Source organism: Pistacia vera, unplaced genomic scaffold (assembly GCF_008641045.1).
Source record: "Pistacia vera cultivar Batoury unplaced genomic scaffold, PisVer_v2 Contig656, whole genome shotgun sequence".
Taxonomy (NCBI): Eukaryota; Viridiplantae; Streptophyta; class Magnoliopsida; order Sapindales; family Anacardiaceae; genus Pistacia; species Pistacia vera.
In genome coordinates, this window is record NW_022196508.1 from 2,281,054 (window position 1) to 2,298,698 (window position 17,645).

Here is a 17,645-nt window from a genome sequence, read left to right on the forward strand (position 1 = left end):
GTCAAGTTACTATTTCATGCATCACTAGACGTTGAAAGACATGACTTAAAGCATAAACCTTCCTAAAAACAAAAACTATTTTTTTTTTAACAAATTAAAACACAACCTAAATCCCTTCCCCCACACTTAAAACTGACATTGTCCCCAATGTAAGATGAAATGCAAAGAGAAGGCAAAAATAACCAAAAATTAAAATGCGAGAATAAGAAAACAAACTCCCCTTGGGTTGCCTCCCAAACAGCGCCTTTGTTTATTGTCATTGGCTCGACTCAAGGCTTTTCTTCTTGCGATGCACTAAGTTTACTTGAGATGATCACCAGTAACGTTCCTCCATCCCCAAGGAACACGTACTTGAGGTAACTAGGGAGAGGCTTCAAATCTGGAATGGGGGCCTGCAAAACAGAAGGTAAAGGCCTTTCGTTAGAAATTGGTAATGCAATATAAGGAACGTTACCTGACTGCTGTTGCAACTTTGGAGAATCATTCAACGCTGCAACAATTTCCTGAAAATCAATACTCAAAGCTAACTCCTCATTCTCTTCCTCAAGATGCTTACTAATGGCAACTCCCAATCCATCTTTTCCATCAAGTTCAAAAACTTCCTGTGCTAAAGAATCAATCACATCAATAGAATAAACAAGATTATCATCATCATCATCAGGATATTTCATGGCATCATAAATATTAAACTTAACAATTTCACCATCAAATTCCATGCATGGTAAGTGTGCCACTATGAACATCTATCTTAGTCTTGGATGTTTTTAAAAAAGGTCTTCCTAACAAAATAGAAGCAGATTGATCTCCATTTCCCATATCAAGCACATAGAAATTAGTAGGGAAAACTAAGTCATTAACTTGTACCAGAATATCCTCAACTGCACCCTTAGGATAGGCACTAGATCTATCAGTTAATTGAATCACAACACGAGTTTTCTTCAAAGGTCCAAGTTTCAAAGAAGCATATAAAGAATATGGCATGACATTAATAGAAGCTCCTAAATCTATCATGGCCTTCTTAAACATAGTGTTACCTATCATACAAGGGATAGTAAACATACCTGGATCTTTGCACTTCGTTGGGAGTTTTCTCTGAATCACTGCAGAAACATTCTTTCCTACTCTCACCTTTTCACACCCTTTAAGTTTCTGGTTCCTCTTAATTGTGCACAATTCTTTTAAGAATTTAGCATAACGAGGTACTTGTTTAATAGCATCTAAAAGTGGAATATTTACCTCGCATCTACAAAAAGTCTCATAAAAATCTCTATATTGCTCATCTTTTCTAGATTCTACTAAAGCTTGAGAAAAAGGAGATATTAGTTTATAATCAGAAAAAGGCAGAAACTTACTCTTAGGGACACCATTGTCATTGGGAACGTTCATGTCTATAAGGACATTTTTCTCCTTTTCTTCCTTCGACAATGCAAGGGCTGCCTTTATTGGAATCTCAACCTCTTTACCACTTCTCAAGACGATCGCACTTACATTTTCTCTTGGATTTAACACTGTTTGAGAGGGTAATTTCCTTGAACTTTGTGCCTCAAGCTTACTTATTGCAGTTGCCATTTGTCCCATCTGATTCTCCAAACTTTGAACACTAGCCCTCGTCTCCTGTTGAAATTGCAAAGTATTAGTGGCAAGAGACTTAACAATATCTTCTAAAGACATACCAGAATTAGAAGTTTGGCCCGGTTGTTGGCTAGGGGGATATGGCTGCTTATATTGCCGGTAACTTGGGCGTTTTTGAGTCACCGGCTAATTCACTTATGGATTCCCATAGCCAAGATTGGGGTGATCCCTCCATCACGAGTTATATGTGCTCGAATAGGGATCGTACTTCCTTTGCGGTTATCCAGGAAAACCACCTACTGCATTCACTTGCTCAATAGGCTCCTCTTGAAGAGTTGGGCACATATCAGTTGGATGCCCTACTACCGAACAAATCCCACAAGCCTTCACTGTTTGCATATTACCTATAGCCATTTGACGAACAAGAGAAGTTAGAATCAAAATTTGTTGTTCAAGGGAAGAAATATTTACCTCATTATCACGCCTAGAAGGAAGGTCAAGCCTAGTGCCAAATTGTTGAGAATTGGCTGCCATATTTGCAATCAAGTTCCTCGCGGCCTCGGGAGTTTTATCCACTAAAGCTCCTCCACTAGCAACATCAATCATGCTCCTTTCAGCGTATAGAAGGCCCTCATAGAAGTACTGGATAAGTAGCTGCTTACTAATCTGATGATGGGGGCAGCTTGCACATAATTTCTTAAAACATTCCCAGTATTCGTGTAGGGACTCTCCATTGTGCTGCCTTATACCACAAATTTCTTTTCGAATGTTGGCCGCCCTCGAAGCTGGGAAATATTTCTCCAAAAACAACCTCTTCATCTCGTTCCACGTGGTTATAGTCCTAGAGGGTAGATAATAGAGCCAATCCTTGGCCGAATCCTTCAAGGAAAACAAAAAGGCTCTTAATTTAATTTGCTCCTCGGTCACCCCCGTAGATTTCATACTCGTGCAAACCACATGAAGCTCCTTTAAATGCTTGTGAGGATCTTCACCTATAAGACCATGAAAAGTGGGCAAGAGATGTATTAGTCCAGATTTTAGTTCAAAAGTAGTACTAGTATCTAAAGTAAGGAACGTTATGCATAAAGGTGCTTGATTCAAATCAGGGGCATCAAGCTCTTTCAAAGTTCGATTTCTAGCCATGATGTCCCCCTCTTCTAAATCAGAGTTGCTAGCAAATTGGGAATCAAAAACCAAATTGCTTTCCTCATAATTTCTCCGAGCTTCCTTCTTTAACCTACGCAAAGTGCTCTCTATTTCTGGGTCAAATGTTAAATCACCAAGATGAGAGGATCTGGTCAGACAACAAAAAACCTCATAAAAGAATTAGAATAAATGACAAATAATGAAAACTGACTAAAAATAAACAAATAAAATGGCCAAAAACACAAAATTGGCCAAAAACCCTATCAAACGTTGTCTTTTGGCCTTAAGAGGGTGGGGCTAGAAAAATTTCTGGTCTTGCTCAAAAATTTGTTTTCTTCAAAACAGGTAATCATATCACTCCTAATTCAACCAAGATTTTTCTTATGAATAATACTACTATTCATTAGGAACAGTAATATTGTTTCAGATTTTTTTTCTTTTTTTTTCCTTAAAAAAACTAGAATCACTCCCCAGCAACGGCGCCAAAATCTGGTGTGCTGTCGTAGGCACCTAGAATTAAAACCTAAAAATACACGTAGTAGTGTGAGTAAGGATCGTTCCCATGGAGAGTGTCCAGCCGAGTTTTATGTTACATGAACCAGGATGGGGGGGATTTGAGTAAAACAGAAACAATTTTAGAAAAAAACAACTAAGAGACAATCCCAAGTTAATTATCAATCAAAACAAACCTTGGTCTAAGTCAACATCCACCATCGGAATTTTACAACTGATTATCGATGCAAGTATATATCAATTCATATTTTGAGTATTCACCGTTGGAACTATTTTCCTATATCTCCTTAGTTTTAGTTAATTAGGAAACAAGCGATCCAATTAATCTTACTACTAAACAACCCCAGACAAGCGCTAAAGGTCTAATCTAGTGGCAGCTTTAAGAACTAAAGAGATCGGTGAAGCTTAACAACACAAACACAAGCGGTTGTATTTGATTTAGTTCAATGTCCTTCTTAAGATTTAATAATTCCTGACACAGCAAACTCTTAAACCTTAATTACTTCACAAGTTAAAAGGATCAAACAACTACGGATTTGATATCTAACTTAGCAGTAGATTGCAACAAATAATAAACTAGTAGGCCTCCTAGTAATTGAATGAAACAATCATGAGGATAAGCATAGAAGAACATCCAATACTGAAAGCATAAATTGAACACTGAAAATAGATAGATCTCACAGTTTTATTGATCCCAAGGTCTCCGTTTCCTTCGACCAAGTTATGAAAGTTTAGCCGCTCATGGCCATAATCAAAACTCAAAAGAGAAAATTCCAAAAGAAAGAAAGAGAGGCGTGTGTGATCTATCTCAATCTGATCTCTCTCTCCTTTTAAACATATCCAATCTAAATCTTTTAATCCTACTAAATCTCTTAAAAATATTCTAATATCCTAAAATAACATTTATCCTAATTTGATTCTGATTAATTGAAAATAAAATAAAGTCCTAAAATAAAATAGGAAAGTGGTGTGTCCAGCTGTAACTTGCATGCAATAGGTCTTCAAATATTCCAATAATAAACTGCCTATTTGAATTGCATGACAAGGCGGAATGTTCCAGAACGTCAGCAGTGCAGGTGCGTAAATGTCAAGCCCGATTACAACCTTGATGTAGTGAGTATCTATCCAAACTCAAAACATTAAAGTTGTAGATCTCTTTCTTAGGGTTCCACATAATTTTGAATCATCTCAATCAGAGCTCGGATGAGAGAGTTATGCCCAGATTACAAGGTGATGTCAAAACTATCCGAATTCACCTAATTAGTTCCGTTTTGCATTTAACGCCACCATTTGCATCCTAAATCAAAATAGAATAATAATGAGTACATTTAGGCAACAAATAAGTATAAAATACTAGACATTAAGGGGGGGTAAATATGTCATTTTACATTCTTATCAGGCGTGGAGATGGCGAAACAGAAATTGAGCCGCATAACACTTTTTTACGTTACGGCATAAAGTTGACGAAATCCAAATTGTGTCATGGTGCAATTTTTTCACGCCGCGACGTGATAGGGTTTTTTGTCAAAGGAAAGATCGTCTGGAGACACACCACAATGAAATTCATATTAGCTATGGCACAATTGAAGTGAGCCGCAGCGTAAATCACGATAGATGGAAAAACTCTGCATTTTCAACGCTAATTTGAGCGACCATTATTTACAATTATGCCATTTTTCCTAAAAACTATATACAGGCAACTTTACTCTGATTTTTAGATATATTAGGTTTTAGAGAACACTTTTTCAACTTTGGAGGCTTGGGAGAGAGTGATTGATTGTGTAAGGCTAAACCTTGATCATCTTGACTGGATTTTGCATCCAAATGTGTAAGTGTAAGATCAAGGTTTGTTTCCTTGTATTTATGAGTAGCTAAACTCTTTCCTAGTGTATCCAATGTAATCTAATTAGACTACTTCATGTTTATTGTTTAATCGAATGTTTAATTGATCTAAAGGTATCTTAATTTTGTTCATTTATGTTTATTAAGTTGATTAATCATTATTATTGCATGATTGCCCTTGATTTACGGTTAAATGGTTGTATGAGTCAAGGTTAGGCTACATGCCACTAGCTAATCTTGAATATCTCTTGATCTTTGATCGAAGTTAATATTTGATCGTGTTTAATAGTTGATTGATTGATTATATGAGTTGGGGTTAGGCTACATGCCACTAGCTAATCTCAGATTGCTCTGATGAATAATTGATTTATGTCTGTGCGATGTCCTCGACAGATGTGAGTTGGTTTGTGTTCGTTTTGGTACTTTTATGCATAATAGGTTTTTGTGATTTAGACTAGGCTACATGCCACTAGCTAGTTTGGATTATGAAAACACTAGGTTGATCCGGTTGGGCATGGCACAACTTTACCTTGGTAAGTATCGATCCTAAGATTTGGTTTGATAAACATCGATTAGATTAATAACATAAAGTAGGATAATTATGGTGAAATTGGATGCATTAGACCATTTCTCGTTGTTGATCACTCGTTTAGATATCGTTTTTATCTTAGTTGTTATTTTAGTATTTTTGTTATTCTTATTTGAATTTTAGTTAATTTAGATTTTATTGAATTGTTGGATATTTTTTTATTATCTCACTTGATTTTATTATTTTAGTTGTTTTTTTACATAGTATTAGATTAATTGATAGCTTAACTCTCTATGGGATCAACCCTTGTGCACTTTACTACAATAGAGACCCATGCACAAGCGGATGGAGAGACCCGTGCACTAGTGGAGGAATTAAAGTTGTTTTTAGCCGAACACTATTGAACGGTTTGAATTCCATCTTGTTGGACATCATTTCTTTGTTGAAACGGATATGAAGTCCTTTGATCAAATTCTCAAATTCAACAAGAAAAGGTTCCACATGAACAATTACTTCGATGGGCAAAATGGTTCAACAAGTATTCTTTCACTGTCCAACACATCAAAGGTCACACCAATACGATTGCAGATTATTTATCCAGGCCTAAACTAAACAGGTTTGTTTCATGAACCCTAGGTCCAAACCACTTCCCTGTTACATGTATCAACCACTAACCCAGTCCAGTTCTTGTTAATCCTCTTCTTTACCAAACGATATGCGAGACACACCTCTTAATTCGATGACCTTGTTCGAACTCCTACCATTGATGAAAATGCCACCCCCTCATGTTTTCTTATTAGATTCAATGCATTGAAAAATGTGGACAATCCATGTATGATATGTTAGGTGTCTGTCTAGATTACCCCTTTTTAAAAATCTTTTGTTTACCTTTGGGTCAAGATATCATATTTCCAGAGGAATTATTATGGTTCTTTTGGTATATGTTACACCAATACCATGTTGCCATTCAATTCCTGGTTCATTATATGTTGAAAATGATTTCCTAGTATCAGTCATCCTCGACCTCTGAGTTACACCCTTTGATGACTTTTCTAAAATGATTCAAAACCTTGGAAATATGGAAGTTTTTGTTCGCTCATCAACTTGCTCGATGCAAATGTCCTATGTCCACCAAAATGGTATGGTCTATCATGTTTTTTCATAGACATCACTCCATCGGATCCGATGGCCTATATTTTTCACAACATCAAGTCACATTTCATCGGTCTTATCCATATGATCTTGTCCATAATATGTTTGACCATCCTATTGAGATTAGGTCAATTCAGAAGATCCTTTCTGAGAAAAAATCAGACGATTCCAGATGAGGTTTGGTCATCTTTTCGTGATGATGCCCCATGGGAACACTTTCCTCCAACGTACACTGAGAAATTACTCTAGGCTAAACAAACATGCATGAGTTCCATTACTACTCAATTAAATGACACTTCAGACGATCTAGAATGGTGGTACCCAGATTCTCAACCAGATATTGTGTAAGAAGAAGAGCTTCAGTAGTCTCGTGATTACTATCTTCATAAATCCAAACGACAGCAATACATGCATGCACCAAGTACCTCTACAGGGCAGCCATCTCAGTCTCTAGACATTTCTTGGGATATTCATCCAAATTCATCTTCTCGACAAATTCCTACTGATTAGATTCAAGCAATGGGCTGTCTCGATTTCCAAGATGAAGACTGACACATTATAAACTGGTCAAATGATTAAAGCTCTGTGTGTCTTAAAATAAAAATTTATGTCCTTTATGTTTATCTATAAAATAGACATGGACAAAATGGCAGTTTGCTAACTCAAGTGCAATATCTCCTGTGTAAGATAAAAAAGTCAAATATAGTACGCAAATAAATGTGTGAAAAAAAAAAAAATCTAAAAAGTCAATTATGTCAAGCCATGTATTAAAGGCCTCTTTAATGTGTATTAAATGGGATGTATTGTATTTCTCTATAAATAAAGACTCTTCTCTTCCCGTTGGAGGAGGAGGCATTGTGAAATAATCTTTTGTATATTTCTCTTGGGAAAAATTTCTCCCATTTCGCCCTTGCATACATTTCTCATTTCATATTTCTTTCTCACACATTTCCTTCATGTTTTCTTCATACTTCTGGACCTTCCCTCAACCTCAAGGTGTCGTAATATTCTGATAATGGTAAGAATAGCAAAAGATCTCATATATTATTGTCATTTATGTTTCTAGTGCGCTTTATTTTCACTAGCCCTTTTAAATGATGTTACAAGATGTGTGGTTGTAAGTGTGTGTGGGATAAGAGGAGGGTCTTGACCATAAATTTGACCGATCGTTATGTTGATTGGTTTCATATAGGTTGGCTATCATGGTTTCCCACATGCATAAACTCCATATATAATCAATCTTCTGGCACCATCTCTGAGGTCTAGTAACCCTTTTTGGTATCAAAGCCAGCACACTTATTGGTTCCAATTTATGTGTGTGCAGAGGACTACCTCCCCTCGGATATTGGCTCCTTTAAGTCCTTGTTATGTTTTATGTTTAATGTTCTTAATTTGTTATGGGTCTCGAGCTATTCTTACTATTTGAGGTTGTATTACACATCTAAGAGGTTGAACTCACGCTTATGGAATCCTCTTCAGTGTTTACTGCTCCAATAAATACTAGCTTATCTAGATCTTTTTCTAAAATAGACAATTTGTATGAAATATCTTATATCCCCAAAAATAAAAAAAATCCAAGATACTATCCCTTCCATTGTAAATCCTTATACAACCTTTTCTAAGTCTTCATCTTCTTTGTCTAAAACCTTTAAAACTCTTGTTAGACCTTCCAAAATGCCAGTAAAAAAGTATGTCTAGACTAGTACTTTTGATAAGTGTCAAATTCCAGCCACAACTCAAGAACAATATTTTACTTTGGAAATTCCTCAAGAATCCATTGCCCAATGGATCCATGAAGGTTACTCTCATGTACACTTTGGTGCTATTAGGCTTGCTCTATCATACCATGCCAGAAAAATACTCCTAGTCTCTGTCTGAATCGCTCTGTTGGACACCAGATTTGTCCAATATCAGCATGCTTGCATAGGAACGGCACAGACAACTTTGAATGCTGGAACAATCATTATGACATTGTTTGCTAATTTCAATATGTCTCTCTCTGATGTTCATTGCTCCAAAGCTCTTAAGGTTCAATTACAGATTGTCAGTGAAGATTTGAATCCAAGAAGTATTACAGCTACTTTGCATTACCATATGGTTTGATGAATCCAAGACCATGTTCTTGATCTTTCTATTCCTACGACTACTAATGCACTACTTCTTACTATTGACTTTCAGAATACTCCTCATTGCATCAATATTCCCAAGCAGATTTCCATAGATTATTTGATTAAACTGTTACTAGACTCTTGGGTGACAAGTTATAAGTCTCTTAATAAAGAAGAAACTCCAATGGTTTCTATAGAATCTACCATGCATGATAACAGTGACAAAATAACAACTATCAGATTCAAGTCTCCAGCAACTCCTAGTGCTCCACCTTTGAGTTTTCGACAAACTCAATTCATGATCACTCCAGTCTTACGACGACAACACTACGGGAACCTGGACTTTCCATTCATTCATTTCAACAATCTGGTGCTCATGTCTATCATCAATTTGATCTAGTCACTGGTCATACTCCATTTGATCTTGACTGTCAATGCTCGGACTACCTTGATGATCCTATTTGGGAAATAGATGAGCATTATCTTTCCAGACGAAACCATTCTAAACAGAAAAGACAGACAGCTCGATGCAGTAAAAAAGATCTTCACTCCAGATTTAAAGACCATGATCCCGAAATTGGCCATCTTGTCAGCCATCCAACAAATTTGACTATTATGTCAAATATTCTCCACCTGCCTGGAAAGAATCACCATCCATTAAACCTTCATGGGACATTCCTCCATAACCTAAACCTAGATCACCTTTAAAACTATCCAAACCTGCTAAATCACCTTATTTTAAAAAGCCTTTACCTTGTTATCAGAGGCTCTCCGATGGATTGCAAAAGAAAACAAAACGACCCATTCACCCATTGTTCATACTCCTCCTGTTCAATTTGTCATGATGATCCAATCACCTGAACCCCAAAAAGCAGGACAAAATTTCAATTATGACATTGATTTTCCTTCGCTTAAGGAAACTGTGACTCACCAACCAAAAGTGGTTCCTTCCAAAGTCGTATAGCTTGATGGCTCCACACCAAAACTCTCCCAAGCTGAAGTAGTTCTTAATTGGCAGACTAAAAATGCTTTAGCCCAGAATAAAACCATTACCAGAATAAAACAAAAATTGGATCTGGTACCTCATCAGGTGGACTCGCAATCTCAGAACCTCAACATGTTGATTTCTCGTTTACAAAAACAGATTGATCATCTCCATTAAGAATTAATGCACATCGCCAGCACCACTCATAGCTATTTAGCTCAATTTCTCCAAAAGGAAGCAAAAATGAAGTTGCTTAAAACTCAAATTGTTAGTGAATGACCCACTTACGCAGTGAAAAACAAAAACATAAATGACATGGATCGTTCCTTAGAACTAAGATTCGGGTATAATATCACAGTTTATACAATATATAAATTAAATCTGTAGAAAATCATATTCAAGGTTCAATAATCATACGCATGTTTGGAGGCTCCTCCAACTTTGTCCTTGAACATTTTGCTACCGACCCAAGTGTAGGATCGAACCGATGAAGTCCACACGAAGACAATCGAAAGGAACTAAGGAGGGATTTGCTAGATCCTCCTTAGCCTTAAGAAACAAGAAGAAAAATCAAAGAAGAACTTTGATTCTTTGCAAAAGCAAAAGTGGCCTGAGAGTGAGAGTGTTTTGGGGGCTGTGTTTTTCTTTCTTTTGAATGAAATAGTGATGAATGATAAAGTTAACCTTTATTCCAACTAAAGCTTTTCTTTTACAGTCAAGTTTCAATTGCCATATTACCATAGGAAATAGGCTTGGGCTCCAAACTAAACACCCCATGTTACCAAACACTCCCATTTAGATATTTATTTTAATTCATCATTATCTTCAATTAAAATCAATTAATATATATTTAATATATATATATTAACATTTAACAATAATGATAATTTATTTAAATATATGCTAACACATAATTAAATGTAATTTCACTGATTTAATTTTTCTAATAAATTAAATAAAGGCTACGACCTCAGCACATTTAATTGCACTGTGAAATTACCAAAATACCCTTTCACCCAAAAAGACGAAAACGGCTTTCTTTCTTACTAAATCTTAAATTATCTTCTATGTGTGTGACCCATAGGCTCCTTATCATACCGGCAGTGTATAGTATCGTGATTAACACCAATTAATCGTCTCACTAATACACAGACCAAGATTGGCCCCTAGCAAGGCATCATGGCCACCCGATAGATTCGAATTCAACAAAGTAGTTACCTGCCAACAATATGGTTACCGTACAATTCGATCCTTTCAACATACTGTGTCTCAACGAGACGAAGGCATAGAAATAAGGTCAATCTCCGGTTACTCTCGATATTATGTATTCAGTTTCTGGACCAATGACCTGTATTATAAACCGAATAGGGCAACGACTGAATCCCACTGTGGCCACAGTTTTAGTGTAATTGCCATATACTGAATTGCGCCGTGAGATAACTTCTCTCGTACCCGGGAGGGATGAATCCTCTATCAATCCACCATAGTCTTGATAAACTCCTTGATGCAGCCAATCACCACCGTATTGACAGCTCTGAATAGAACTGTGTTAGGCTAGTGTCAAACTGTACCAATCGGTGCACAAGGTGCTCTGGTGATCTCAAGTCTAAGGATCACATGCACCACCATTCGTTAGAGGATTTGTTCTATAGAGACTAGGGTTACCATCCATACGAAATCCTCTGGTGGGTCAGTCCAGTGAACTTGCTGCAGTATATCCACCTATAATAAGCACCCATGTGTTGCACCAGGTTGTCACTAAACAACCTTGACAAGTGAGATCAATCGCTACCTTTCGACAGGGTCGTTCAACACTATGATAGCCTTACAGTATTATATGTGCCCTTACTTCAGAATAATACTGGGGCTACAGACATTTCTAGAATGGCCACTATATGTGCTCATAGGGTTCTCACTATCAAGATTTGAAACACTTGATACCCTCGTCACGGTTCTACCATTCTCAGGACATATATCCATACATATTGCAATAATAATGATTTACGCGATATAGAATAAAAATGCCTTTTATTGATTAATGAACATTATTACAAAGAGTCAATTCTACGATAATTGATTGGCTCTAGGGCATTAACTCTAACAATCTCCCACTTGCACTATAGTCAATCATTCATGTATTTAATACCAAATGATCTCAAGTGCCTTTCATGCTTCTACTGCGACAAAGGCTTTGTTAGTGGATCTGCGAGATTGTTGTCAGTATGCACTTTACTAATCTGCACGTCTTTCTTCTCAACTATCTCTCTGATGAGATGGAATCGTCTGAGTATGTGTCTGGACTTTTGATGAGACTGTGGTTCCCTGGCTTGAGCAATTGCTCCATTATTGTCACAATAGATGTCTATAGGATCAACAATTGTAGAATATATTTATATATTAAGATAATTATGTTTATATTTCTATTAAATTTATAATATTAACTTATAATTAATGTTTAAAAAATAGAATCATAAATAAGGTACTTAATGCTTACCTTAATTATTAGGTCAATTAATTAAATGATTCCTAAGATAAAGTAGTTTAATACTAGAACCATAATTAACATCAATTAATATAGTAATTACAATAATAAAATAATTATATAATGACATAATTGGTATATATAATTATAGAGCGAAGATATCAATCCCACTAAAGCTAGTTATTCTGACATGTCACTAGAACATCTCAATCTAGCTCAACAAGAATGTACTCAGCTTTTATCTCAAGGATTGATTGAACCCACAGACTCTCAATGGGCATATGAAGCTTTTTATGTCAATAAACCGGCAGAACAAACCAGAGAAAAACTCAGACTTGTTATCAATTATCAGCTCTTGAATTTCTTTCTTCGTGATGATAAATTTCATCTGTCTTCCAGACAAGTTCTTTTTGTAAATCTCCATAATGCAAAGATGTTTTCTGACTCATTTATGAGTCATTGTCTCCCTTGCATTTATAAATAAAGCCTTTTACCTTCTCGGGGAGAAGGAAGAACTTTGTAAAACTTTGGTTTATTTCTCTCACTTTTCTCTCCCATATTTTCTATACACTTCCATACTTTTTCTACACATCTTTACCATAATTTTTTCATGTTTCTTTCATATTTATAATTTTCCCTCAACCTCAAGGGTGTTGTAATACTTTGATAACGTTATAGATAGGAGAAGATCCTAATATGCTTTTAATTTATGTTTAAATATTAGGTCAATTATTTAAGCGATTAATAAATGTAAGGACAAAGTAATTAATGCTGAGCTACATTCAATAATTGACCGGTCAATGTTACGTTACTATTCCAAGTCAACTATGGATTAATGTTGTCTTTAATTTTTATTCCAAGCACATTTTATCTATGTTTGAGGAGACTTTGAGTCAATGTTAATATAAGTGCCTCATTTTATTTTTTCAGTAATTTTATTTTTTTTAACGTATTTTCTATAGATATTAGTATATGAGTCTTTATGTCTTTTAATATTAGTATATAATTGTATTTATGGGTAATAAATCACCAATCACACAAATGATAAGATAATTTAGCATGGTTCACAAAAAGCCTCATCTAGGAATGAAAAGAAGAAAAACACACAACTTGATACCCCAATGATATTCAGAAACTTGGTACCAAATTTCTAGNTATATTTATATATTAAGATAATTATGTTTATATTTCTATTAAATTTATAATATTAACTTATAATTAATGTTTAAAAAATATAATCATAAATAAGGTAATTAATACTTACTTTAATTATTAGGTCAATTAATTAAATGATTCCTAAGATAAAGTAGTTTAATACTAGAACCATAATTAACATCAATTAATATAGTAATTACAATAATAAAATAATTATATAATGACATAATTGGTATATATAATTATAGAGTGAAGATATCAATCCCACTAAAGCTAGTCATTCCGGCATGTCACCAGAACATCTCAATCTAGCTCAACAAGAATGTACTCAGCTTTTATCTCAAGAATTGATTGAACCCATAGACTCTCAATGGGCATATGAAGCTTTTTATATCAATAAATCGGCAGAACAGGCCAAAAAAAAACTCAGACTTGTTATCAATTATCAGCTCTTGAATTTCTTTCTTCGTGATAATAAATTTCCTCTGCCTTCCAGACAAGTTCTTTTTGCAAATCTCCATAATGCAAAGATGTTTTCTGACTCATTTATGAGTCATTGTCTCCCTTGCATTTATAAATAAAGCATTTTACCTTCTCGGGGAGGAGGAGGAACTTTGTAAAACTTTGGTTTATTTCTTTCACTTTTCTCTCCCATATTTTCTATATACTTCCATACTTTTTATACATATCTTTACCATAATTTTTCCATGTTTCTCTCATATTTATAATTTTCCCTCAACCTCAAGGGTGTTGTAACACTCTGATAATGTTATAGATAGCAAAAGATCCCAATATGCTTTTAATTTATGTTTAAATATTAGGTCAATTATTTAAACGATTAATAAATGTAAGGATAAAGTAATTAATGCTTAGCTACATTCAATGATTGACCGGTCAATGCTACATTACTATTCGAAGTCAACTATGGATTAATGTTGTCTTTAATTTTTATTCCAAGCACATTTTATCTGTGTTTGAGGAGACTTTGAGTCAATGTTTATATAAGTGCCTCATTTTATTTTTTCAGTAATTTTATTTTTTTAACGTATTTTCTATAGATATTAGTATATGAGTCTTTATGTCTTTTAATATTAGTATATAATTGTATTTATGAGTAATAAATCACCAATCACACAAATGATAAGATAATTTAGCATGGTTCACAAAAAGCCTCATCCAGGAATGAAAAGAAGAAAAACATACAACTTGATACTCCAATGATATNAGATCATATAAAAACTGTATAATTTACGGATTATCAGTAACCGAATAGGGATTTGTATTAAGTGTAATATTATGCTTGAATAAGGGCAATTGACCTTAGAAGAATTCTACCAATTCATAGCACAAATGGGTATTAAGAGTAGTTGTGAAGCATAATTAGGGGGGAATCTGTACCCTAACTTCATTAATATTGGAAAGTTCTTTACATTATTTATTTGTTTAATTTAGTTATTTTTAATTCGTTACTTTTACACTCTAAAATTTTGTTTTCTCAACCAACGTGTAAGTAGTTTTAGGTAATTACAAATAATTGCTTTGATCTCTGTGGGACTATACTCAACTCGTCACTTTATTACTTGAACACGACTAGTGCACTTGCTAGAGTTGATTTAGTTGCATCAATTTCTAGATACCTTGTTTCGGCATCCAGCAGCCATTTGTTGATATAGTATACAGGCCATTGAACTTTGCCCTCTTCCTATATTAGAGTTGTACTGACCACATGTTGAGAAACGGACAAATAGAGAAAGAGAATCTCTTTGGGAAGTGGCTTGGACAGAAGAGGCGGCTTTCTAAGGCGCCCTTTTAGATTTTGGAAAGCTTCCTCACACTCTGGTGTCCATTCAAATTATTTGTTGGTTCTGAGCACATTGAAGAATGGAAAACAACGATCTGTGACTCTCAATATGAAGTAGCTGAGAGTCGTGATCCTTCCATTCAAGCTTTGAACTTACTTGGGCTTTCTAGGACTTCTCATATCAAGGAGAGCTTGAATTTCTCGAGGTTGACTTATATTCCTTGCTGGTTAACCTTGTACCTTAGGAATTTTCCTAAGCCTACTTCGAATGAACACTTAAAAGGGTTAAGCTTCATTTTGCATTTTCAGAGGATGTTGGACATGTCTGAGAGGTGTGCAATGTGATCTAAAGCGACATGCGATTTGACTAGCATGTCATCAACATAAATCTCCATTATTTTCCCAATCTGCTCGAAAAACATACAGTTAACCAAGTGATGGTAAGTTGCTCGAGCATTTTTCAGACCGAACAACATTACTTTGTAGCAGTATAACCCCTGATCTGTGATGAATGAGATGTGCTCCTCATCAGGCTTGAACATCGGGATTTGATTGTATCCTGAATATGTATCCATGAAGCTAATCAGCTCGTGCTTGAAAGTGGCATCAACGAGCTGGTCGTTTCTGGGTAAGGGAAAATTGTCTTTTGGACTTGCCTTGTTGAGATCAGTGAAATCAACACAAGTTTAACATTTATTGTTGGGTTTTTTCACCAAAACAAGATTGGTGACCCAACTAGGGTAGTGAATCTCTCAAATAAAGTCGATCGAGAAAATCTTGTCAACTTCACTTTTGAGAGCCACATAGCGGTCTAGGTCCATGGCTCTTCTTTTTTGGCAAACTAGTTGGATTTCAGGATCGATGTTGAGAGCATGACATAAGACTTTCGGGTTGATTTTGATCATGTTGGCATTTGTCCATGCAAATACATCGATGTTCTATCTGAGAAAGCTTGTTAAATCAGTGGCAAGTTGAAAGCTAAGATTAGTTTCAAATCTTAGCATATAAGTTGGCTCGTGCTCATCTATTGATACCTCATACAGTGTCTCTACTGGTCCACTATGGGAATTTTCCTCTTGGATGCGAGGATCAATGCTATCTTCCATTGGGCCAGGTTATGGCTAGATCTTGCCGATCATAATCGTTTGCTCCGGTTTTCCCTTTCCCTTGGTTATGAGTTGGACTGCTTGGTTATAACAGTCATGAGATTCACGCTGCGATTCCCTAACTTCTCCACATCTGAAATGAGTGGAGAACTTCATCTTCTGATGGTAGATGGAAGTGATGGCCTTGAAGTTTCTTAGAAGTGGTCATCCAATAATGCCAGTGAAGGTGGAAAGACAGTACACAACCAAGAATTCTATCATCGTGGTCACCTCGTGGGGATCAACCAAAGTGAGAGGTATTGTAATCATTCCTCGAAGAGTTAAATAGTCCTAGGTAAAGCCATACAAAGGAGTGTCATGCTTCAGATCTGTATTTTCTAGCTTCATCTCCTTAAAGGCCGATTGAAATAGGATGTTCACGGCGCTTCCATTATCTACCAACATTTTGTGGACTTCACACCTTCTTATTTCGACCGCGATGACCAATGCATCAGTATGATGATTATACACCAGTCTCATGTCTCTTTCAGAGAAGGTTATTTTTTCTTCTCTTCATTGTTTGAAAGGTCGTGGCTCCAAGTTGAGAACATTATAGGCCTTGTATCAGGCCTTTCTGGCATATCGATTGTGAGAGTGCTAAGAGGTCCCTACGATGTGAGGTCCCCCAATGATGGTTCCAACAAATAGAGACCCTTGCGACCTCTGTGTTTCTCCTGGCTATCAAGATCTTTCTCCCATATAAGTGTCCTATCGTCAATGTACTCCTTCAAATAGCCTTTCTGAATGAGGTCTTTGATTGGCTACTCGAGGCATTCATCAGTATGATGACCAATGTCCCTGTGGAATCGGCAATATTTCGTATTGCTTCTCTTGGACATAGGTGCTTTCATAGACTTTGGATCTACGATCAACCTGGTTTCTCTTATCACGACCAAGATGTCCTTGATCGATGAATTTAAAGGAATAAAGTTGTCACGGCGAGGTATTAGGGCATAAGCCTTCTTGGGTCCAAAACGAGGTTTCATTCCTTTCCTCTGATCATCATTTGCCCATTTACGATCATTTCTTCTACTTTCTCCTTTGAATCCTCCCTTCGACTAGGAGCACTAATCGAAGGGTCGGGGTCGTGGTGATTTAAAGTAGCCACTGAGTTTTCAATTTATAGATACTTCTCTACGAGTTTATGGAAGCGAGGAAGAAACACGTTGTCTTCTAATTGAAGCTTGTTCCACAATTCAGTTTGCGGGCAAACTC

General features: G+C 35.9%; 1 non-coding gene across 1 annotated transcript; it reads left to right on the forward strand.

The window, feature by feature from the left end:
- The first annotated feature begins 2,236 nt into the window (after positions 1–2,236).
- Positions 2,237–2,343, forward strand: LOC116112216. Its single transcript, XR_004125188.1, has one exon. It is a non-coding gene; the product is annotated as a small nucleolar RNA R71 (small nucleolar RNA).
- The last annotated feature ends 15,302 nt before the right edge of the window (positions 2,344–17,645 follow it).